The sequence below is a fragment of the Protobothrops mucrosquamatus genome, unplaced genomic scaffold (assembly GCF_001527695.2).
Source record: "Protobothrops mucrosquamatus isolate PMUCROS unplaced genomic scaffold, P.Mucros_1.0 scaffold108, whole genome shotgun sequence".
NCBI classification, from domain to species: domain Eukaryota; kingdom Metazoa; phylum Chordata; class Lepidosauria; order Squamata; family Viperidae; genus Protobothrops; species Protobothrops mucrosquamatus.
The window spans coordinates 934,477-958,324 of NW_015386480.1; positions in this window are offsets into that span (position 1 = coordinate 934,477).

Below are 23,848 nucleotides of genomic sequence, written 5' to 3' on the forward strand. Positions count from 1 at the left end.
TTTCATGCCCATTGCTGGTTGGCTAACTAGCAACAGGGTCTTGCCAGCCAATGGAATTGTGTGATTACAAGCCAGGGGAATCCCATAAAAGAGGGCTCCCCTGGCCCAGAGAGCCAGTCCGGATTTACTTTATGCCTTGCCAATAAACCAAGAGCTGACTGTCACTCGACTTGTGTCTTACTGCCTGCGCGATCTAACAGACAACAACAAGGAGGTGGACTCTAAAAAAGGCAATTCTAAACCAAACAGAATTTAAGCATAAGATGGAGGAACAAATGCGGACATTTTTCCAGACAAATAAGAAAGAGGAGACTAGCACTCAAAATTTATGGGACACGGCTTCTTGCCTAAAAGACAAATTAGACATAATGTTAGAATCATACTAGACATCTTAGAATATTATGAATTACATAGCGAAAAATAAATGGCATTGATTTTTGTTGATGCCCAGAAAGCGTTCAATAATGTCAAATGGAATTTTATGTCGATTCAACTTAAACAGATGGAATTCGGAGAAAAATTTATAGACATGTTTAAAGCAATCTATTCTAAACAAGAAACAAAAATAATTATAAACGGAGAATTAACAAATAGTGTTCAAATACAAAAAGGCACGAGACAAGGTTGTCCACTATCTCCTTTATTATTTATTCTTTCTTTAGAAGTACTTACAAGAATAATTCGAAAAGATAGGCTGATCAAAGGATTAGAAATCAGAAAAGAGACATTTAAATTACAGGCTTATGCAGACGATTTAGTTTTTATTTTGGAAAACCCTTAGAATCTGGAACAAGATTATTACAAGTGCTGGAAAATTATGGAGATGTCGCAGGGTTGAAATTTAATAAAGAAAAAGCTAAAATGTTAGTCAAAAATATGTCCAACTTTATGGTTTTGGCATACAACCCTGAAGAAATTTCAAGAGAGAAAAATTTATAGAGTTAATTTAGGGGTCGTACGTCAGAGAAATCTACCTAGAGATGTTGTTATTTACTTTTCAGAAGATTTTGTTATAATGTGTATGCAGCAAAAAGGATTTAATTTACAATACATTTGTCTGTTTTAAGTTTTATATTTTTAAAACTTTTGATTTTAAACATTGATGGTTAATTTGCTGTATAAAAGAAAGAGAATATTTCATTATTTGAAAAAGTTTGCAATGAATTTATATTATGTTAAAGGATTGATTTGATTAAGGGAGTTTGTTATAAGGAGCTGTATTTTGAATAGAGTTTATATAATGAGAATTCATAAAATTAGTTAAAGACTGTAAAATAATTGATTGGATATATGAGATATAATTCGTACTTTATTGTGGGATTTGAATTTTAAAGAGACGAATGTGATGCTGATGTTATAATAGTGGTAAGATTATTGTTGTTTAAATTTTAGAAAAGATGGGTAGATTATATTTAGAGAAAGTTAGAAAGAAGGTTGTAGTTTATTGAAGAGCAGAGCCAGACAGAAATGTGGCTCTGGGAAAGCTGACCACATGTTGCTGGGAGTGGTGGGTTTTTATACCTTCTTGGGCTTTTGTGTTTAGAGTTGTTCTTCCTGTTCCTGTGGTGTGAACTTTGACCTGAGCTTTTGAACATGTCCTTTTGGTATTTTGATGGTGGTGGGTTAATCCTATTATGTTCCAAAGGTCATATCTTGCTTCCCTGGGGCAGTGGCTGATGACTATGTCCTGTGTTGGATTTTTTGGATGAGGGGTTGTTGATTCTAGGGATCTTTGTCTTTCTAATCCCATCAGCTCTAAGCTTCCTGGCTCCAGTCTTTCTGAAAGGATTATCACATTTTCATTTCTACAGACCTGGTTTCTGCTTGGGGAAGGGAGACTTGGGGCTGTCTTTGCCTAAGATTTTTCATTATTCCTTTGGTGAAATATAATATTCTGTCCTTTTAATATCCCCAAAATATTTCTTTCTCAGGGGAGGGGGTGTGCTGTCCTCCTACAGAAGGATTTATATTCCTTGCAGACAGCTGGTCATTTGCATTCTTTCAGAGAGTCATTGAGGCCACTTGGAGGTTTATCTGTGTCCTCAGTGTTATTGCTCTTCGTTTATTGTTTATTGAGAATAAATGAAGCAACATGGTCTTTCCATACATTGCAGGAATATCTGAAAAGCTTAGGAGGATCTTCAACCAACACAACATACATGCACACTTTGAACCCAAGAATACACTAAGGCAAAAGCTTGTCCACCCCAAGGATTAAAAACCCAGACACAAACTGAGCAATGTGGTATATGCAGTACAATGCTGTGAGACATGTGCAGATCTGGGGAAACAAAACAACCACTTCACAAACACATGGCACAACATAGGAAAACAAACCCATCAGGACAAGTTTCAGCAGTCCATCAGCATTTAAAAGACAAAGGCCGCTCTTTCGAAGACAGCAAAGTCCACATTTTGGACAGAGAGGACTGCTGGTTTGAAAGAGGGGTCAAAGAGGCCATCTATGTCTTCTTCCCTCTCTCAACAGAGAGGGATGGATACAACATCGTCTATCTCCAGTTTACAAGACAATCCTTTCAGCAGTTCCAAGAAGGCTCCACACACATTTGCACTACCCAGGTGACCCTGAGGACCCAGATAAACCTCCAAATCGCCTCAATGACTCTCTAAAAGAATGCAAATGACCAGCTGTCTGCAAGCAATATAAATCCTTCCACTCCCCATCATCCAGTCGGAACTGAAGCAGCTTCTTGGATGAGAAATGAAACATCTTCAAAGGAAAACAAGAAAGTCTAGTTATCTCTTGAAAAAGCAACTTTGAGATAAAAATGAAAAGGAATACTCAAATATATGCTTTCTCCTTTCTTCCCATGATTTGAACTTGCCCAGTGTTGGTACTTTAGAGAGCAGATTCAAGGGGTTTCTATCTTAGACTCCAGGGACATTTGGAAAAGAAGATTTAAAAGCATCAGCTGGGACAGCTTGGTTACTGCAGGCATGTCTGCCATTCTCAGGTAAGAATGGGCGAGTGAGGACATTGTTTCTGCCTTCCTTTAGCTTGTTGCATGAGAAGTGTGCCCTCCCCTGTGACCTGGCTGAGAATGTGTGTCTTTGTGGGGAGTAGGGGGTAGAAAGAGGGTTAGGGTAAAGGTTTGGTTTGAGAAGAAACCTTACAAGTCATAGATGCTGAACGCTTGGGAGAATTGATAGACGCAAAACTGAATGCAGAATAAAAAGGCCAAGCTACCCTGCTTTCTTTTGAACCTCTTACTGATTCCTGCAAGGTGAAGTATTTGGAAGATGTCTTTGGGAATGATGTAGGAATGGAAAGGGTGATACAGAAGAAGGCAAGATTTGAGTGTCAACCTTCCGACCATCTATGTAAGAATCTACACAGAACACTTAATTGTAGCCCCACCAGTTGCTCAAAGGCTTGTACATCATGGACAGACACTGAATGTTGCTCTACATGGTGCAACCTCCTTAGGTTGGGCAGGATAATAAAACCAGAGGAGTAAGTAAACACACGATGGCCTGTCTGTCTAAGGTTATAGTGCTGCTTGTTCCATAGTGAGAAATAAAATTATACACATGCATTGAGTTTGTGATTGCAATATGCACATGAGTAGCATTCTCCCATTCTTGCTTGCTTGCACTTTAAATGACAGCCACTATGGGGTTATAGTTTGCAAAGAGCTGCTTTTTCCAATTCTTCCATTTTTTCATTTCATTTTATTATTTCTACACAAACTATAATCCATTGAAGTAAAACTCTCAACCATTTGATGCAGCAATAAATTCTTGAACGAGAGCTAGGACATCTATGTGGTCATTTTAGGTGCATAAACAATTGAAATGTAACAAAAGCCACACACACAGGAAGATATACAATGTCTAAAAATAAAGAAATTTCTTCCTCCCCCAAGAACAGGTGTGGAAAATTCTGTGTGTAAAACCTTGTTCCGGGGAATGATACAATCTCCTGCTCTGGGAGCTTGAAGGAGGGCGGACAGTAGAGGTGCTCCAGAGGGCTGCTGGTGAGGCCAGGAGCCTTCCTGGGCCACACATTACTGATACAATATAGAGAAAGAAAGGAACAGGTCTGTGGGGGGGGGAGGAGATGTCCCCTCTGTGACAATTATTTATTTATATCTTTATTGCGTGAATAAGCCATCTTTCATAAAAAAAATTCAAAGTTGCTTATAATTTAAAACAAAGGGAAAATGTGACAAGCCCAAGTACCCATTCTGTACATTGGGGAAACTGTCTATTTCCATTCACTCCAATGTCTTATGGGAAAACATACTGTGAGAACAGGAAGCCAGTTAGGATGGCCCTGCTCTCATCATCCCCCTTTGAACAGAATCACCTGCAAAGCACAGAAGGAACCTTTCTGTTTTTCTAAATGACCTTAACACATGCACACCCATCCAGGCATTTAACCCATTTAAAATTGTATCTTCTACTAAGCAATCTTATTTTTCATGAAGCTGGACATAGAGGCAGGCTTAAGGGGGAAAATGGATGCATGTGCTTGGAATGGGAAAGTAGGGATGCCTCCTGGGAAGAGGAGGAGGAGGAGGAGGAGGAGGGTCTCCTTTTCTGGAACAATTTTCCACCAAAACTATTAATGTTCATTTCCAAGAGAAGACATATCTCCTTGGCACTGACCTTTTTTCTTTCATGTGTGGCAAAGCAGAGTGCCAAAGAATGCCTCTGAATTCCACAGAAAGGTATTTTTAGGAAATGAAAAGGGCATGTCCATTTGCCCCAGAAAAAAAGTTAACCCACGACTAGAGTAATAGGTGTATTTTGGAAATGTTGATATCTTCTGATCAGCAGCTTTTTTTTTTACTGGTGGGAGCCCACCACACCCACAATTTTGTTAGAAATGCACTTTTAAAACGATAGCAATCAAGTGCCCCTAAAGCAATATTTGCTTAGGAGATTAAGACTAGTGATTAATATGCTACAGAAACAGCAAACATTCAAAGACAATTTGAATAAAGGCAAGCAACCATAAATAAGTGAAACATAAAGACAATAAGAATGTAGCCGTTACTAATAAGCCAAATTGGTTATTTCTCTTAACAGTGCCAGCTGAATAGTTTATTTACTCTCATAAGAATAGAATAGAATAGAATAGAATAGAATAGAATAGAATAGAATAGAATAGAATAGAATAGAGCTGGCTCATAGTCAGGTGATCATCCACTAGGACTCCAAGGTCCCTGTCACAGTTACTGTTTTTAAGCCAGGTCTCTCCCAATCTGTACTTGTACCTTTCATTTTTCCTGCCTAAATGTAAAATTTTGCTTTTCTCCACATTGAAACTCATTTTGTTGGATAGGGCCCATTGTCAAGATCTTTTTGGATCCTGAGCTTGTCTTCTGCAGGAGTTGGCTACTCCTGGCAATTTGGTGTCATCTGCAAATTTGATGAGTTCATCTTCTAGTCCCTGATCTAAGTCATTTATGAAGATATTGAAAAGTACTGGGCCTAAGACGGAACCTTGTGGTACCCCACTGCTTACTTCTCTCCATGTGGATGTAGTGCCATTGAGGACTACTCGTTGAGTATGGTTTGCCAGCTAGCTACAGATCCATCTGGTGGTGATGGATGGTGGTGGTGTTCCAAATCTTCATTTTTCTCATTGGCTATAGAACAGGAACACAAGTAGTCCTTGCTTATCAATGCTAATTGATCAGGAACTTCACTGCTAAGTGACACAGTCATGAGGTGCAATGTCGCATGACAGCAGTTGTGGCAGTCTCAGATGCATCCTTAGGTGAATCCCAGGAGGTTGCAACAGCCCACAGTCATGTATTCATCATGGTAATCACCTACCAAGTGTTGACTCTGCTTGTCAAAAGTCACAGGTGAAGATTACAAATGGCAATTATGTGACCATGGGATACTGCAATGTCATAATTGCAATCCAGTTGCTAAGCACCCAATCGTGATCATGTGACTGTGATGTTTCTAAAATGCCCACAACTGTGAAGAACCATCATAATTCTTCCTTGTTCAGCTTTGCCATAACTCTGATGGAAATTGAGTGTGCACAAGGACAATTGCTCTCCATGATCAAGATCTGTGATTCCAGTAAAACCAATTCAGTTGTTTTCAGACTTCCCAGAAGAAAATGGTGATTCACTATTAACAAGGAGGTAGGAAATCATGGTATCTTTCATGTCTTCTGGTTTATTTTTTTGTAGCTCACCCAACATAAAGAGCTCTGAATGATGGGACAGTTGTAACAACATAGAATCAAAGGACCACAAAGCATCTTGGAGATCTTCTAGACCAGGTATCCCAGTCAAATGGTTGTCCAGTCTATTTTTGAAAACCTCCAATTATGGAGCACCCACAGCCCTGGGAAGTAAGCTACTCCATTGATTAACTGTTCTCACTGTCAGAAAATTTCTCTTTACTTCTAGGTTGAATATCTCTTTAACTCTTGTCCTGCCCTCTGGTGCCTTAGAGCAGGCATGTCAAACTGCCGACCCATGGGCCGGATGCATTACGCCAAAACCGCACCCACCCCATTGCCGGCAATGGGGAAAAAGTTGTGATACATCCTGTGACCTCACATGATGTCACAAGTTTGACATGCCTGCCTTAGAGAATACGTCTATCCTTTCTTCTTGTGACAATCCCTCATGTAGAGAAGAAGACTTTTATCATGTCACCCCTAATCCTTCTCTTAGGTAGACTAGATATACCTAGTTCCTCCAACTGTTCATCATATGGTTTAGCCTCCAGTGCCCTAATCATCTTTGTTGCTCTTCTCTGCACTCTTTCCAGAGTGCTCTTCTCTGTTGATGCAGCCTAGGACTGCATTGGCTTTTTGCAGCTGCAATACATTGCTGGCTCATACTTAAGTAGTGTTCCACTAGGACACCTAGATCGGGAAGAATGTCTCTGGAAACCAATTGGCTTGCCTTATCCAAAGGGCCTTAAACTAAAACTGGAGGGAGAGGGAGGTGAACTTTCAGAAGCTAATTCCAAGTATAAATCTCAAGGCAATCAGCCAAGTTGTCAGAAAGAAGGGTAACTCTGATACAAAACAGGAGATGCCAGAAGGATCAATCAGAAAGGACTCGGATGGCTATACACTAATGCTGACAGTATGAGGAACCAATGATGAACTTGAAGAGGGCAGATATGACATTGTTGCGGTGGAATGAAACCCAAGACTGGAACATACAGCTAGAGGGATTTAAATTATTCAAAAGAAACAGACCTAATAAAAGAGGGGGTGGGATTGCATTATATACAAAGTAGCTACACCTCTATAGAAATGCAAAAAAATGATGAAAATCTTCTTGAATGCATTTGGAAAAGGAAAAAGGAATGACATTGCTGTAGAAAGAAAAATCTTCATCAGGATCCAGTCCAAGCTGGGAATAAACAAAATGGAGACTGCTTTAGAAAGAAGGTTGTAGTTTATTGAAGGACAGAGCCAGACAGAAGCGTGGCTCTGGGAAAGCTGACCACATGTAGCTGGGAGTGGTGGGTTTTTTTTAACCTTCTGGGGCTCTTGAGGTTGTTTCCTGTTCCTGTTTGAGGCTTTGTATTTCCTGTGTCATATACTTTGACCTGAGTCTGAGTGTGCCCTTTTGGTATTGGTGGGTTAATCCTATTTTTTCCCCAAAGGTCATGTCTTTTAGAGTTTGGGTGGGAAATATAGATTTCAGGGGTCTTTGTCTTCCTAATCTCATCAACTTTTAGCTTCCTGGCTCCAACCTTCCTGAATGGATTATTACATCTGCATTTCTAAAAGCTGGTTTCTGCTGAGTTTTTTGGCTGGAGGGAAGGAGAAGTTTCTGCCTTTATTCCTTTGGAGAAATATATTCTACCTTTTTAATATTCCCCAAAATATTTCTTTCTCTGGATTCTTCCCACATTGTCATAGGTGTACATTACAGGCCACCCAATCAAACAGAGGAAATAGATCAGTGGTTCTCAACCTGTGGGTCGGGACCCATTTGGGGTCGATCGACCATTTCACGGGGGTCGCCAAGCAAAGCTGTCCGCCATTTTTTTTGTCCGCCATTTTTTTCCCCTTTTCCACCAGGTGCCTTACCTCCCTTGAGCTGGGCCAGCTGGTGGTCAGCCTGCTCCGTCTCTGCCGCTTGCCAGCTACGCCTCGGCCGGCGCAGGGGACGGAACCACGCATGCGTGGCGCTCCCGGGCAGGGAAAGTCCTCGACTTATGACCGGTTGGGTAGTCCTCAACTTACCACCGGTTTAGTCCTCGACTTATGACCGGTTTAGTCCTCGACTTATGACCAGTTTAGTCCTCGACTTACGACTGGTTGGGGTCGCGGCATTAAAAAGGTTGAGAACCACTGAAATAGATGAACTTTTTGCTAACCAGTTAACAAATGTATGTAGGAAACATAACACAGTAGTAATGGGAGATTTTAACTACCATGATATCAACTGGGAGACAAACTCTGCAGCAAGTGGGAGATCAAACAGATTCCTAATCAACCTAGCCGACAACTTTGTCATGCAAAATGTAGAGGAGGGAAGTAAAGGAAAAGCCATACTAGACCCAATTCTTACTAATAGAGATGAAATGGTAGAAGGGGTTGATGTTGCAGGAACTTTTGGGGAGAGTGACCATGCAACATTAAAATTCAGCATAATGCAGACACAAGCAATAGATCAAATCAGCTCAATTAGACTCTAAATGAGTTGATTTCAACAAACTTGAAGAGAGCATGGGATGGAAATCTTAAAAGGGAAAACAACAAGCAGCTTGGGAAATTCTGAAAAATGAGATTATAAAAACCTAGTCTATCACAATATCAATGAGAAAGAAAAATAAGATATTCCAGAAGACATCATCATGGTTGCATAAAGAACCCTCTGATAATCTGAGAGACAAAAATGACAAGTATAAAAAAATGGAAAGAGAGAAACATAACTAAAACAGAATACCAGCAAATAGCCTGAATCTGCAAAGACTTGGCAATGAATTATGACTTACAAGAAATGTACAGAATAATAATAAAAAGTTTCTTTCAATATGTAAAGAAGAAGAAAAAAGTAAAGGAAATAATTGGCCCATTAATGAGAGAAGATGGCAAGGAGAAGATGGCAATAGGGAGAAAGAGGAACTGCTTAATTCATTCTTTGCATATGTCTTTACACAAAATCTGAATAGAATAGAATAGAATAGAATAGAATAGAATAGAATAGAATAGAATAGAATAGAATAGAATAGAGCTGGAAGGGACCTTGGGGGCCTTCCATTCTAGCCCCCTGCTCAAGCAGGAGAACCTATACCCTCTCAGACAAGTCTAGCCTCTTTTAAAAAATCTCCAGTGATGGCGCACCCATGATTTCTGGGGGCAAGCTATTCCACTGGTTAATTGTCCTCACTGTCAGGAAGTTTCTCCTTAATTTCAGATTGCTTCTCTCTTTGATCAGTTTCCAACCATTGTTTCTTGTCCTGCCCTCTGGTGCTTTGGTGAATAATGTGGCCCTCTCTTCTTTGTGGCAGCCCCTCAAATACTGGAATCATGTCTCCCCTATTTCTTCCTTTCTTTAGACTAGCCAAACCCAAGTCCTGTAGCCGTTCTTCGTATGTTTTAGTCTCCAGCCTTTGATAGTTGCTCTTCTCTGAATTTTTTCCAAACTCTCAACATCTTTTTTGTGATATGGTGACCAAAATTGGTTGCAGTATTCCAGGTGTGGCCTTACTAGGGTTTTATAAAGCGGTACTAATACTTCATGTGATCTTGATTCTATGCCTCTGTTTATACAACCCAAGATTGTATTAGCATTTTTGGCTGCTGCTGCATACTTCTGGCTCATGGTTAAGTGATTGTCCACTAGGACTCCAAGGTCCTATCACAGTTACTGTTTTTAAGCCAGATCTTGCCCAATCTGTACTTATACCTTTGATCTTTCCTGCCTAAATGTAAAACTTTGCTTTTCTCCACATTGAAACTCATTTCGTTTGATAGGGCCCATTGTTCAAGTTTGTCTTGAACAAATCCTGAGTTTGTCTTCTGGGGTACTGGCTACTCCTGCCAGTTTGGTGTCATCTGCAAATTTGATGAATTCATCTTCTATTCCCTCATCTAAGTCATTGATGTTGAAGAGTACTGGGCCTAAGATAGAACCTTGTGGTACCCCACTGCTTACTTATCTCCATGTGGATGTAGTACCATTGAGGACTCCTCATTGAGTACAGTTTGCCAGCCAGCTACAGATTCTTCTGGTGGTGATATTATCTATTCCACCTTTTTCTAGCTTACCAAGAAGCAGGTTGTGGTCTACTTTATCAAATGCCTTACTGAAATCTAAGTATACTAAGTCCAAAGTCCAAAGTCTACTAGTCTACTGGTCTACTAGTTTAGTCACTTTTTCGAAGAATGAAATAAGATTGGTTTGGCATATCTGTTTTTAACAAACCCATGCTGGCTACTAGTTATAACTTTCTTTGCTTCTAGTTGTTTGCAGATCTGTTTTTTGATTATCTTTTCTAGGCTCTTCCCAAGTATTGATGTTAAACTGATTGGTCTGTAGTATCCTGGGTCCGTTTTTTCCCTTTCTTGAAGATGGGAAAAGATGGCCCTTTTCCAATCCTCAAGTACTTCCCCAATGCTCCAGGATTTTTGAAAGATATGGTGCAATGGTACTGAGATAACATGTACCAGCTCCTTCAGAACTCTGGGATGTAATCTGTCAGGCCCTGGTGATTTATATTCGTCAAGGTCGGATAGGTGTTCTCTTACCATTTTCTTGCTTATTTTATTTTTTGTTTCTAATTTGTCTTTTGCAGTGGGTTTTTTTGTATGTTTTTGTATGTTGGGCTATACATTCTTTTTGTGTGAAGACTGATGCAAAGTATGAGTTAAGCAGTTCTGCTTTCTCCCTGTGGCCTGTTATTTCCTTGCCATCTTCTCTCTTTAGTGGACCTACAGTTTCCTTGACATTTTTCTTGTTGTTAATATGTTGGAAGAAACTTTTTTTTATTATCCATGATTTCTGTTGCAAGTCTTTGTTCGTTCTGAGCCTTTGCTTTATTGACTTCATCTGGCTGTCTGCTGATAATCGGCCTTAGTTATGTGCCCCTCTTTCCTTTTTTTTATTTGTCCTTTTTGTCTTTCAGTTTGTCAGAGAGATCTTTGAGCAGCCATGCTGGTTTATTCTTGAATTTCTTTTTCAGTGGTATTGTGCTGGTCTGGGCTTTTATGATCACATTTTTCAGTTTCCCACGCTTCTTGGGTTGTTTTCCCCTTTAGGATTTTCATCCATGGGATCTTTCCTTGGTTCTCTCTGAGTTTGTTAAAGGCAGCTCTTTTGAAGCTCAAAACACTGGTTGGATTGTTTTCTGTTGCTAGTGTTTGTATTATATTAAATTCTAGTATGATGTGTCACTTTCGCCCTAGGTTCCGGCAACTTCAACTCCCTCTATCATTTCTTCTATATTAGTTAGAATTAAGTCCAGTATGGTTTTACATCTAGTTCCCTCCTCCATCTTTTGGATGACAAATTTGTTGATTAGGTTGATTAGGAATCTGTTTGATCTCCCGCTCGCTGCAGAGTTTGTCTCCCATTTGATATCTGGGTAGTTGAAGTCTCTCATTATCACTGTGGTATGCTTCCTACATATATTTGTTAACTGGCTGGCAAAGAGTTCATCTATTTCTTCTGTTTGGTTGGGTGGCCTGTAATATACTTATACCATGCTTGATTATCTTTTTGAGGATCTTCCCAGGTATTGACTCATTGGTCTGTAGTTTCTTGGATCCATTTTTTCCGCTTTTGGAAGATTGGAACCACATCAGCTCTTTTCCAGTCCTCTGGTAGTTGCCTGGAGCTCCAGGATCTTTGAAAGATTTGTGTCAGTGGTTCTGAGAGCACATCTGTCAGGATGTAAACCATCTGGTCCTGATTATTTGAATTTGTCTAAACTGAATAGGTATTTTTTTGGTTATTCTGCAGCCCAAATCCTATTAAAGTCAGCTCTTTGAACTGAAGCTATACAGTTGGCTTGCCCTGCTTCACTTTGAGCCTAACCAACCTGAAACTGTTATCTCCAATGGGCAGAAGATTTATAGGACCACAGGCAGAAATCCCTGTAGTCTTTTTTGAATATAAATCCAAAGTCTTTGTGGTCTCATGGTTGGAGATGGATATCAAGCATGCAAAAATTCCACTTTTTATAAGAGTTCTTTCCATCAACATTACTTTTGTTTCAGTGGAAACCAGCTTACTATAAAAATAAACCAAAATCCTTATTTTCCAATCAAAAGAGTTTTGGAAGTCTTCAGTGAATATCAGCTGACTTTTAACTCGTGACTAAGGAATTAAAAAATAGCTTGCTACAAAATCTGGTGGCTCTGCAGTTCTTGGGCCAAGCCTGGACTTCTGAGTGAATTATTAATCAATTGTGAGGGATCTGACAACCTGTCCAATTCTCCTGTTACCAATGAAATTGCCCTGGTAGAATTTGGCCCAAGGGCTGATTGTGCGGCAGCCTAAAATTGGCCTCGTTCAGCCAGATGGTTCTCCTCACCTCATTCACTTTTCCCAGATAAGAGACTATAAGACTGCCAACTGAGCAAGGAGGCCTATGGAGCAGGGACAATTTCCTTTCCTTTTTGTGAATGTCAAAATTTATCTCCCAAAGCATTGACTGAACTAAGGATACAAGGCCATATTTTATGTAAAATGAGATTTTGACCTTCTTCCCATTTCATGCAGGTTCCAGGAAGCATTTTCACGATCATCTGATAAGGATTGTGCACCAGAACTGATGACATTTGGAGAAAGGCCAGAAACAACAGAATTTTACATCTTTTCTCATGTCAGCAAAGAGGAGAGGAACCTAGGGATAATCATTTCTATTTTAAATAAAATAAAATGGTAGTTTTTAAAGGAAGAATTTGATTAATTTAACCTTTTCCATAACACCAGAAGCAAACTATTTAAGGTATAAATTAATTAAGATATAATCAAACTAAATATCTAAAGTAATAAATTGAGAAAAATAACAAGAAGGAAGCTATTAATTAATATTTCTAGGGTATTTGCTGAATAATGCAATAACATGATTCTTAGAAAGGGCACTTGTACTCTTCATTGTTTCTTATTAAATAAACAGAATGAAATAGTCCTGAAGAATAAATAAATGGATTTGTAACTTTTTAAAATTAGTAGCAAAGAACATGTAAAACAAAGAGGAAACTTGACAGAACACAAGCTAGAGATGCTACTAAGGCCTGTCTGGTGGGGATAAGAGCAGAGACACCCCAATACTTCGGCACTCTTTCTACATCCACTGAAGGCCCTCCAGTGCCCCTTCCTTGGGACGGGAACTCCAGAGACCCAGCTGCAGGCCCAGCAGAGGAATTTTCCATGCATCTGGATGATAAAATTGATCAGATTGGTTTCCATGTGGATGACAAACATGGTGCAAGTATTGTCAAGATGCACAGGCAGTGGATTTACCCAGTTATCTGAGAACAGTTTGATTCTGTTAAACCTGAGGGAGTGGACAGGATTGCCCAGAATGTAAACACCACCACCTGTGCATTAGTTGCATGCCCGTCCTAGCTGCTTCAAGCCGTCCAGAAAGTATCATGTGGATGGATCCAAGCAATGGTGAATTCATCATTGTTGGAGGGGTTGTTTCCAGCTCCTTTTAAAGAAGCTCTAGTGTGCCCCCTCCTCAAGAAGTCATTGCTGGACCCTACTATTCTGAACAATTTTTGTCCAGTCTCCTATCTTCCCTTTTTGAGAAGTAGCAGTCTTGCAATTCCAGAGGATCCTGGAGGAAATGGATTGTCTGGACCCTTTTCAGTCAGGTTTCAGACCCAGATATGCATTGGCGGCACTCATGGATGACCTCTGGCAGGCATAGGGTGACTTTCAAAGCCCTACATGGCCTGGCACCAGGGTATCGATAGGAACATCTCTGTCCCATCCCATCAGCTGGTCCGACCTGATCAGGCAGGGGAGGCATGTTACAGAGCCTGTTAGCTAAAGAATCCCAACTTGAGGCCCCCAGGAAGAGGGCCTTCCCAGCTGCTGCCCCTGGGCCATTCTCCCCCCAGAGGACAGGCAGCCCCCCCTCCTGGCCTGGCAGGAAGCTGTGAAAATATGGCTCTGCAGCCTTGTGTGGGGAGCACAGAGAAGTGTGCAGTTGTGGGGCTGGATAATGCTCTGAAAATCCTCCCCCACCTTTTAATTAAGTAGAATAGTTATTTTTAATTCATTATTGCCTTTTTAATTTTAAATTTTATATATTGTTTTCATGGTTTAATGTTTTATTTCGATTTATACTGGCCAGAGTTCCCCCGTGTTGGAGACGGGTGCTTTAAAAATGTGTAATAAATAAATAATAGTATTTGGAAATCTTGAAGACAGCATTATCTGTAAAAAAATAGGCCAGGTTGAAGACAGTGAGTGATGTTTTATATATTGATATAACCTAGCCTCTCTAAATATATCAGGTAAAAAAAAATTAAAGAATTCCTCTCTTGGTGAATGGGAGAGCAAAGGAGAAACTTCATTATTGTAAAAGAAACACAATGCTTCATAATAACTCTTTATCTAGTTGGAAGCAAGGCCAAGCAGAGAAAATCAAGAATTTCCAGAAACGGCCTGATCATAAATCATGTCCTTAAAAAGGTTCTCAAGTGGGAGGGCTGGAACATCTCGGCATCTTTATTCCCTCTGCAGCGGTGGCGGCTGATGCTCAGGGTCCCGCCGGCTTTTCCTCCGAGTCTGAAAGTGGGTGGGCTGGGGACGGTGGGTGGTATCTTCTTCTCTGTCTTCATTACCTCAGAATGGCAAAGTCACTGGGGGCTTTGAGTTTTAAGAGCTTTTGTTAAATGACTTTCATGGGATTGTGGAATGTGATGCTGTGGGGCCGGCAAATATCTTTTGACTTCCCTTTAGGAATAGGAGAATTTACTGTTTGCGGATTGTACATCTATAGTGCAGTTTGCAAATCAAATAGTAGGGATCTTTTTTAAAAAAAAAATCAGTTATGACATAAACAATAGGAAAAATGCAGGCTTCTTGAAATTCAGATTGAAATTTCAATAAATTTGTAAACATGTGAAAAACGATAAATAATTTCTGAATAACTAATAGCTAAAGAAGTATTTTTGAAGGCAAGGGAGCACAAACAAAACACTTGTTTCCATTTCTGAACAGATTATGCCCATCTGAATTTGATTCATCTGATCAACATCTCAAGTCCTTCTTTACTGTCAACTCTAAATATAGCACAGCTTTGTTTAACTGGTTGCAAATTGGTTGTTTGCTTGTGGACATTTCATTACCCAAGTAGGTGACATCATCAGGATTAGTGAGTATGGAGTTCACTCCCTATTTATATTCAATAGCTTGGCCTGCCGATCTTGGGGGGGATGCAGTTTTCTCAAGGTAATTCATCGATTGCAGGAATTTTTTTCTCTGCTTAATTGTTTCCCTGCTTATCTGCAAGTTTCCTGCTGTTGTGATACATGTGATAAATGTAAAGGGTTTTATTTGAAGAATTTGAGTAGCATCCTAATTTGTGTTACTTGAAACCATTCTTTGTTGTGCCACAAGATATCAATAAACTACTAAAACTCCTGTATACTTTTGTAACCATCAATTAGGTGGTTTGTTATAAGAGAATTATTGAACCAAGGTACCTCAAATGGGCTAACTTGATATAGAATATAGAATAGAATAAAATAGAGCTGGAAGGGACGTTGGAGGTCTTCTAGTCCAGCCCCCTGCTCAAGCAGGAGAACCTATACTACGGTATCTCAGACAAGTGACTGTCCAGTCTCTTCTTAAAAACCTCCAGTGATGGAGCGCCCATGATTTCTGAAGGCAAGCTGTTCCACTGGTTAATTGTCCTCACTGTTAGGAAGTTTCTCCTTAATTCCAGGTTTCCAACTATTGTTTCTTGTCTTGCCCTCTGGTGCTTTGAAGAATAGTTTAATCCCCTCTTCTTTCTGGCAACCCCTCAAATACTGGAATACTGCTATCATGTCACCCTTATTTCTTCTTTTCTTTAGAACCCAAGTCCTGCAGCCGTTCTTCATATGTTTTAGTCTCCAGGCCTTTAATCATCCTGGTTGGTTTTCTCTGAATTTTTTCCAAGGTCTCAACATCTTTTTTGTGATATGGTGACCAAAATTGGTTGCATTATTCCAGGTGTAGTCTCATTAGGGTTTTATAAAGCGGTACTAATACTTCACGTGATCTCGATTCTATGTCTCTGTTTATACAACCCAGGATTGTATTAGCTTTTTTGGCTGCTGCTGCATATTGCTGGCTCATAAGTCAAGTGATCATCCACTAGGACTTCAAGGTCCCTCTCACAGTGACTATTTTTGAGCCAGGTCTCACCTAATCTGTACTTATACCTTTGATTTTTCCTGCCTAAATATAAAACTTTGCTTTTCTCCACATTAAAACTCATTTCGTTGGATAGGGCCCATTATTCCAGTTTGTCAAGATCTTTTTGGATCCTGAGCTTGTCTTCTGAGGTATTGGCTATTCCTGCCAGTTTGGTGTCATTTGCATATTTGATGAGTTCATCTTCTATTCCCTCATCTAAGTCATTGATGTTGAAGAGTACTGGGCCTAAGATAGAAACTTGTGGTACCCCCATTGCTTACTTATCTCCATGTGGATGTAGTACCATTGAGGACTCCTCATTGAGTACAGTTTGCCAGCCAGCTACAGATCCATCTGATGGTGATGTTGTCTATTCCACCTTTTTCTAGCTTACCAAGGAGTAGGTTGTGGTCTACTTTGTCGAATGCCTTACTGAAATCTAAGTATACTGTGTCCACAGTGTTTCACTGGTCTACTAATTTGGTCACTTTATCAAAGAATGAAATAAAATTGGTTTGGCATGATCTGTTTTTGACAAACCCGTGCTGGCTACTGGTTATAACTTTGTTTGATTCTAGTTGTTTGCAAATCTGTTTTTTGATTATCTTTTCCAAGATCTTCCCAGGTATTGATGTTAGACTGATTGGTCTGTAGTTTCCTGGGTCTGTTTTTTTTCTTTTCTTGAAGATGCGAACCACATCAGCCCTTTTCCAATCCTCAGGTACTTCCCTGGTGCTCCAGGATTTATGAAAGATGTGGTGCAATGGTTCTGAGATAAGATCTGCCATCTCCTTTAGAACTCTGGGATGTAATCTGTCGGGTCCTGGTGATTTATATTCGTTAAGGTCAGATAGGTGTTCTCTTACAATTTTCTTGCTTATTTTTTTTTGTTTCTAATTCGTCTTTTGCAGTGGGGTTTTTTTTTTGTATGTTGGATATAATTTCTTTTTCTATGAAGACTGATGCAAAGAATGAGTTAAGCAGTTCTGTTTTCTCCCAACTGCCTGTTATTTCCTTGCCATCTTTTCTCTTTAGTGGAGCTACATTTTCCTTGACTTTTTTTGTTATTAATATGTTGAAAGAAACTTTTTTTATTGTCCTTGATTTTTGTTGCAAGTCTTCGTTCATTCTGAGCCTTTGCTTTCCTGACTTCATTTTTGCATATTCTGGCTGTCTGCTGATAATTAGCCTTAGTTATGTGTCCCTCTTTCCATTTTTTGTACTTGTCCTTTTTGTCTTTCAGTTTGTCAGAGAGATTTTTGTGCAGCCATGCTGGTTTCTTCTTGACTTTTTTCTTTTTCAGTGGTTTTGTGCTGGTCTGGGCTTTTATGATCACATTTTTCAGAGTTTCCCATGCTTCTTCAGTTTTCCCCTTTAGGATTTTCATCCATGCAATCTTTCCTAGGTTCTATCTGAGTTTATTAAAATCAGCTCTTGAAGTTTAAGATATTGGTTGTTATTTTCTATTGCTTGTATTTGCATTACATTGAATTCCAGTATGACATGTTTACTTTCGTCCTAGGTTCCGGCAACCAACTCCCTCTATCACTTCTTTATTAGTAAGAATTAGGTCCAGCATACTTTTACTTCTAGTTCCCTCCTCTACCTTTTGGATGACAAAGTTGTCGGCTAGTTTGGTTAGGAATCTGTTTGATCTCCTGCTCACTGCAGAGTTTTGTCTCCCAGCTGATATCTGGGTAGCTGAAGTCTCCCATTACTACTGTGGTATGCTTCCTACATACATTTGTTAGCTGGTTGGCAAAGAGTTCATCTATTTTTTCTGATTGGTTGGGTATCCTGTAGTGTACCCCTATGGCAATGTCACTTTTTCCCCCTTTTATATTGACCCAGGTACTGCAATTTCCCTTTAAAAATTCTAGAGTCAAGAATACGTTTCACTTCATAGTGGGTCTGTCCCACAACTACGAGGGCCCAGGTGCCTTCTTCAGGGGAGGTCTTAAAGTGGAGCCCCGATAAGGTTTCAACAAGCTGCAATGGAAGACGGTGAATTTTTCCTAAAAGTCTAGGGAGTTTTAGTTCTACGGTGACCGAGTTGATGATCCTTACTATGGGGAAAGGCCCCAAGAATTTTGGTCCCAATTTCTTGCTGGGCAATTTGAGGCGTAGATATTTACTGTAGTTGACAAATAAACCTTTCCCCCAACTTGGAATGTTCTTTGGGGAGCCCTCTTTTTATCAGCCTGCTTTTTATAGGTTTCAAAAGTCTTTTTTAAAGCAGTTTTTGTGTTTCTCCAAACTTTTTCCCACCCCCTCATCCATTGGTCAAGTGTCTGGGAAGCGGAGGGCAACAGAGGATATTCAGGTATTGGGCTGAACTCTTTTCCTGTGGCCACTCTGAAAGGCGTGTAGCCGGTGCTGCTGTGCACAGAATTATTGTACGCCACTTCCGCAAAAGGGAGGAGATCAGTCCAGTTCGTCTGTTGGTAAGAAACATAGCATCTAAGATATTGCTCCACCATTTTGTTAGCGGCTTCTGCGGCCCCATTGGTGGCCAGATGAAAAGCAGATTATAAACCTTGAGATGATCCAATTAATGTAAGGAAACTTCTCCAAAACTTCGCTGTGAACTGCACCCCCCTGTCCAAAATTATTTGCTTAGGGGCGCCATGCAGCCGGTAGATATGTTTCAGGAACAATTTGGTCAGTCGTTGGGCAAATGGGAGTCCTTTGCAGGCAATGAAATGAGCCTGCTTTGAGAACAGGTCTATTACAGTCCAGATGACAGTATTTCCACTACTTTCAGGTAGGTCTACTATAAAGTCCATGGCTATTTCTTCCCATGGTTGAGAAGGGTCTGCCACGGGTTGCAGTAACCCAGGGGTTTTCCCTGGGATTCTTTTCATTGTGGCACATACAGTACAACTTTTTACATAGTTTTCCACATCCCTTTTCAGCCCCGGCCACCAAAATTGCCGGCAGGTGAGGTGTAGGGTTTTCAAATATCCAAAGTGTCCAGCCTGTTTTACATCATGGCTGTGTTTGAGAGCATTAAGACAGAGGGCTTCTGGCAAATATAGTTTCCCCCCTTTGTAAGCCAAGCCATCCCGGTACGTTAGGGAGGCCTGATTATCTTTGAACCATTGGTCGGTGAGGAGCTCTCGTTTTATTTTCTTTACTCCAGGGTCATCAGGACTGGGGACCCTGCGAGGTGTAAGTTGAGCAGCAGTTTGTGGATTGGGGATAATTGCCTCATTAACCTCCTCCCGTTCGCTTTTGTATTGGGGTAACCGGGATAGTGCATCAGCTAGGAGGTTCTTTCCTCCTGGTATGTACTTTGAGTGAAGTTGAAGCGGTTAAAGTACTGTGCCCACCGTACTTGCTTTGGGGACAATTTGCGGGGAGTTTTCAGTGCTTCTAGATTTTTATGATCTGTCCATACCTCAAATGGCACCTTACTCCCCTCTAGATAGTGTCGCCAATTTAATAGCACCCATCTAATCGCGAAGGCCTCTTTCTCCCAGATTGCCCATCTCTGCTCGCTCTCAGTAAATTTCTTAGAGGTGTAGGCACAGGGTTGCAGGATCCCACTCTTGTTCTTTTGCAGTAACACAGCTCCAACTGCCACATCGCTGGCGTCGGCTTGAATCACAAAGGGTTCCCCTGGGCAAGGGTGCTTTAGGACCGGTTCAGCAGCAAATAGTCTCTTTAAATTCTCAAAAGCTGTTTGACAGCCCATTGTCCATGCTAGTGGTTGGCCCGGTCGTGGCTTCCCTCCTCCTTTGCCTGTTTTGTAAGGGGTAGGGCAATCTCAGCAAAAGAGGGGATGAATTGACGATAAAAGTTGGCAAAACCCAGAAAGCTCTGGAGCTGTTTGCGAGTCTTTGGGGGCTGCCATTCGATTATAGCTTTCACCTTGGCTGGATCCATTTCAATACTCTCGTTGGAAATTCTGTAGCCAAGATAGTCTAATCGGGTTTGGTGAAATTCACATTTCAACAATTTGGCATAAAGCTTGGCATTCAATAGTTTCTTTAACACTTCTCTCACCAGCTTTATGTGATCAGTCATATTCGTGCTGTATATCAGGATATCATCAAGATACACCAAAACCCCTTTGTACAAGTGATCATGTAGGACCTCATTAATCAACTGCATAAATATGGCTGGGGGCCCCTGTAGTCCAAATGGCATGACTTTGAACTGATAGCTCCCCATAGGACAGTTGAAAGCAGTTTTCCACTCGTCTCCCTCTTTTATTCTCACCCGGTAGTATGCCTCTCTTAGGTCTAATTTAGTGAAGACTCTCCCCTTAGCCCAGTGGTTCTCAACCTGTGGGTCGGGACCCCTTTGGGGGTTGAATGACCCTTTCACAGGGGTCGCCTAAGACCATCGGAAAACACATATTTCTGATGGTCTTAGGAACTGAGACACTGCTCCGCATGGCCTCCTCCGCCATTTGCAAAGAGAGAGACAGAGAGGCACTTTCGCTTCCCTTCTCTCTCTCTCTCTCTCTCAGGCGGACTTACCTCCTACAGGGCTCCTGATTGGCCCTGCGCCCGGGTGCTCCACCCCCTGGGAGAAGTGCAGGCAGGGCCTCATGGCCTTGGAGCTGCCCGGGAAAGCCCTGGGATCTCTGCTGGGAGCGGCCCACTGGAGGCTCCGCTGAGCGGGCCAGCCCTCCCGCAAGCCGTGGCCCAAGGGAGACCAGCCCCTGCGATCCCCAGCCAGCCCGACCATTGGACCTGCTGGTTGGGAAGGCACGCCGGAGTCCAGGCTGCCGGGAAGGAAGAAGGAGATGCAGCAAAGTTAGGAGAGGAGAGCCGCATCCTGGGGCCCGGTGCTGGCGGCGGCTTCCTTGCCCTCCTCTTCCTCCTCCCCTTCTTCCTCCTGCTGCCCCCAAGGTGGCTCGGACAGGTGCCGGGGCAAGAGGGGTACCTGGGGGGAGCAGCCAGGCTGGCAGAGGGGCTGGCAGGGGCTGCGTGGCACCAGCCTCCACCGCGGCTCCATCGGATGGGTGGAAGACGAGGCCGGGCAGCGCGGAGTCCCGGCTGGGATGGCAGGGGTGGTTTCCTCACCCTCCTCCTCTCCTTCTTCCTCCTGGTGCCCCCTGGGCGGCTTGGGCGAGTGCCGGAGCAAGAGGGGTACCTGGGGGGAGCAGCTGGGCAGGCGGAGGGCTGGTGGGCCGCACGGCACCAGCCGTACCGCGGCTCCATCGATGGATGGAGGACGAGGCTGGGCAGCGTGGAGTCCCAGTAGCGGCAGCCGGGCTGGGGGCGGCAGGGACCCCCGACGATGCTGCCATGCCGCCGCCAGAGCCACTGCCTCCTGTCCTGCTCCTCCTACCCATCCGTTCAGCTGAGGATGCGGCGGGGGCGGCGGCCGGGACGGGGGCGGCGGCGGGGAACCCCGATGATGCTGCCGTGCCGCCGCTGCCACTGGAGCCACTGCCTCCCATCCTGATCCCCCTCCCCACCTGTTCGGCTGAGGACGCAGCAGAGGCCGGGCCGGGGGTGGCGGGGACCCCCAATGATGCTGCTGTAAGAGAGAGAAAGAGAGAGAAACAGAGGAAAAGAGAGAGGAAAGAGAGAGAGAAAGAGAAAGAGAGGGGAAAGAGAGAAAGAGAAAGGGAGGAAACAGAGAAAGAGAGAAAGAGAGAGAGAGAGAGGAAAGAGAAAGAGAAAGAGAGGAAAGAGAAAGAGAGAGAAAGAGAGAGAAAGAGAGAGGAAAGGGAGAAAGGGGGAGAGGAAAGAGAAAAAGAGGAAAGAGGGAAAGAGAGAGGAAAGAGGGAGACAGAGAAGAGAGAGAGGAAAGAGAGAGAAAGAAGAGAGAGGAAAGAGAGGAAAGAGAGAAAGAGAGAGGAAAGAGAGAAAGAGGAAAGAAAGAGAGGAAAGTGAGAGAAACAGGAAAAGAGAGGAAAGAGAGAGAGAGAAAGAGAAAGAGGGAGGAAAGAGAGAGAGAAAGAGAAAGAGAAGAGAGAGAGAGAGGAAAGAGAAAGAGAAAGAGAGGAAAGAGAAAGAGAGAGGAAAAAGAAAGAGAGAAAAGAGAGAGAGAAAGAGGGAGAGGAATGGCGCTTCTCCAACCAGGCTGGGCGGAGCCGGCGGAGCGGCCTTCCTGCCCCCCCTCCCCGGCCAGCTGGATGGAGGGTTGGGGGTCACCACAACATGAGGAACTGTATTAAAGGGTCGCGGCATTAGGAAGGTTGAGAACCACTGCCTTAGCCAGATGGGTTAATAAATCCTTTAGGAGGGGGAGGGGGTATTTATTTTCCACACTCACAGCATTGAGACCCTTATAGTCTACGCAGAGACGAAGAGACCCATTTTTTTTCTCTTTGAACAACACAGGGGCTCCCACGGTAGATTTGGCCCGTTCGATAAACCCCCTCGCTAGGTTTTTGTTCACATATCGCTGCATCTCTTCCATTTTGAGGGGGGACATGGCATACATTCTCGGTTGTGGGAGTTTGGCTCCTGGCACCAGTTCGATGGAGCAGTCATTGGGTCTGTGAGGGGGTAGGGCATCACATTCTTTTTCACTAAATGCCTCCGCCAGGTCCCAGTATTCATTGGGGATGACTGGTTCGCCTGGAGGCGGTGAGGCGGCCATGTGCGCTCGTTCATTGGGTGGCCTAAGATGCCCTGCAACATCTGTTGAATCAATGGGGGGATTAGGCCCTATAGGTAGCCTCACAGTTCTCATTCCTTTCTCCCACCAGATAAACGGCTTCCATTTGTCTAACCAGGCTAGCCCTAGGATCACCGCCTCAGTCATTTTTGGAGCCACCAGGAAGCGAATAGACTCCCAGTGTGCACCTATTTCTAGGCGTAAGGGCTCGGTTAATTGTGTGACAAGAGTCCCTCCCATCAGGGAGCCATCGGCTTGCTCAAACCTCACCGGTTTGGAAAGCTGTTTTGCCCGTATGCCCATTTTCATGGCAAACGGCAGACTAATAATGCAGCGAGTGCATCCAGAATCAATTAGCACGTTTAAGTCCATTTGTGCCCCAGACTTAGGGATTATAAGTTTGGCGGCCAGTGAAAAGGGTAGGATTTGTAGACTCACCATCAGGTCGTTCTCTCCTTCATCGTCGCTGTCAAAGGAGGATAGAGCAGGGGCGGGGCCACCCGGAGTCTCGGCGTTCTCCTGTGTGGGGGGTATAATCTGGGCAACAGATTCCTGCGTGAGCCGGTTGGATTTTTCTCTCGTTAGCCGCTAAGCAGGTTTCTTTCTCATTGCTGGTTCTGGTCTGCTCTGCAGTCGGGGGTAGGGGACTGGACAGGTGGCCGCTCAATGTCATTTTTGTCCACACTGAAAACACTTAAAGGAAGGGTGTGTAGGTGGCCTGGGTCTCTCAGCCATTGCAGTAGTTGAAGGCTTTTGTGGGGTTGATTGCTGTCTGGGTTGCTCTGGTTGCTGCTCGGATTTGTGTGGGGGAGGCTTCTTATAGCGGGTGAGCCGAACATCTAGCTTCACTGCTGTCTGGTACCACTCCTGTAGCCAATCAGGTACTTCTCAAAAGATGCATGCCTGAGAGAGGTGATCGTCTAATCCCT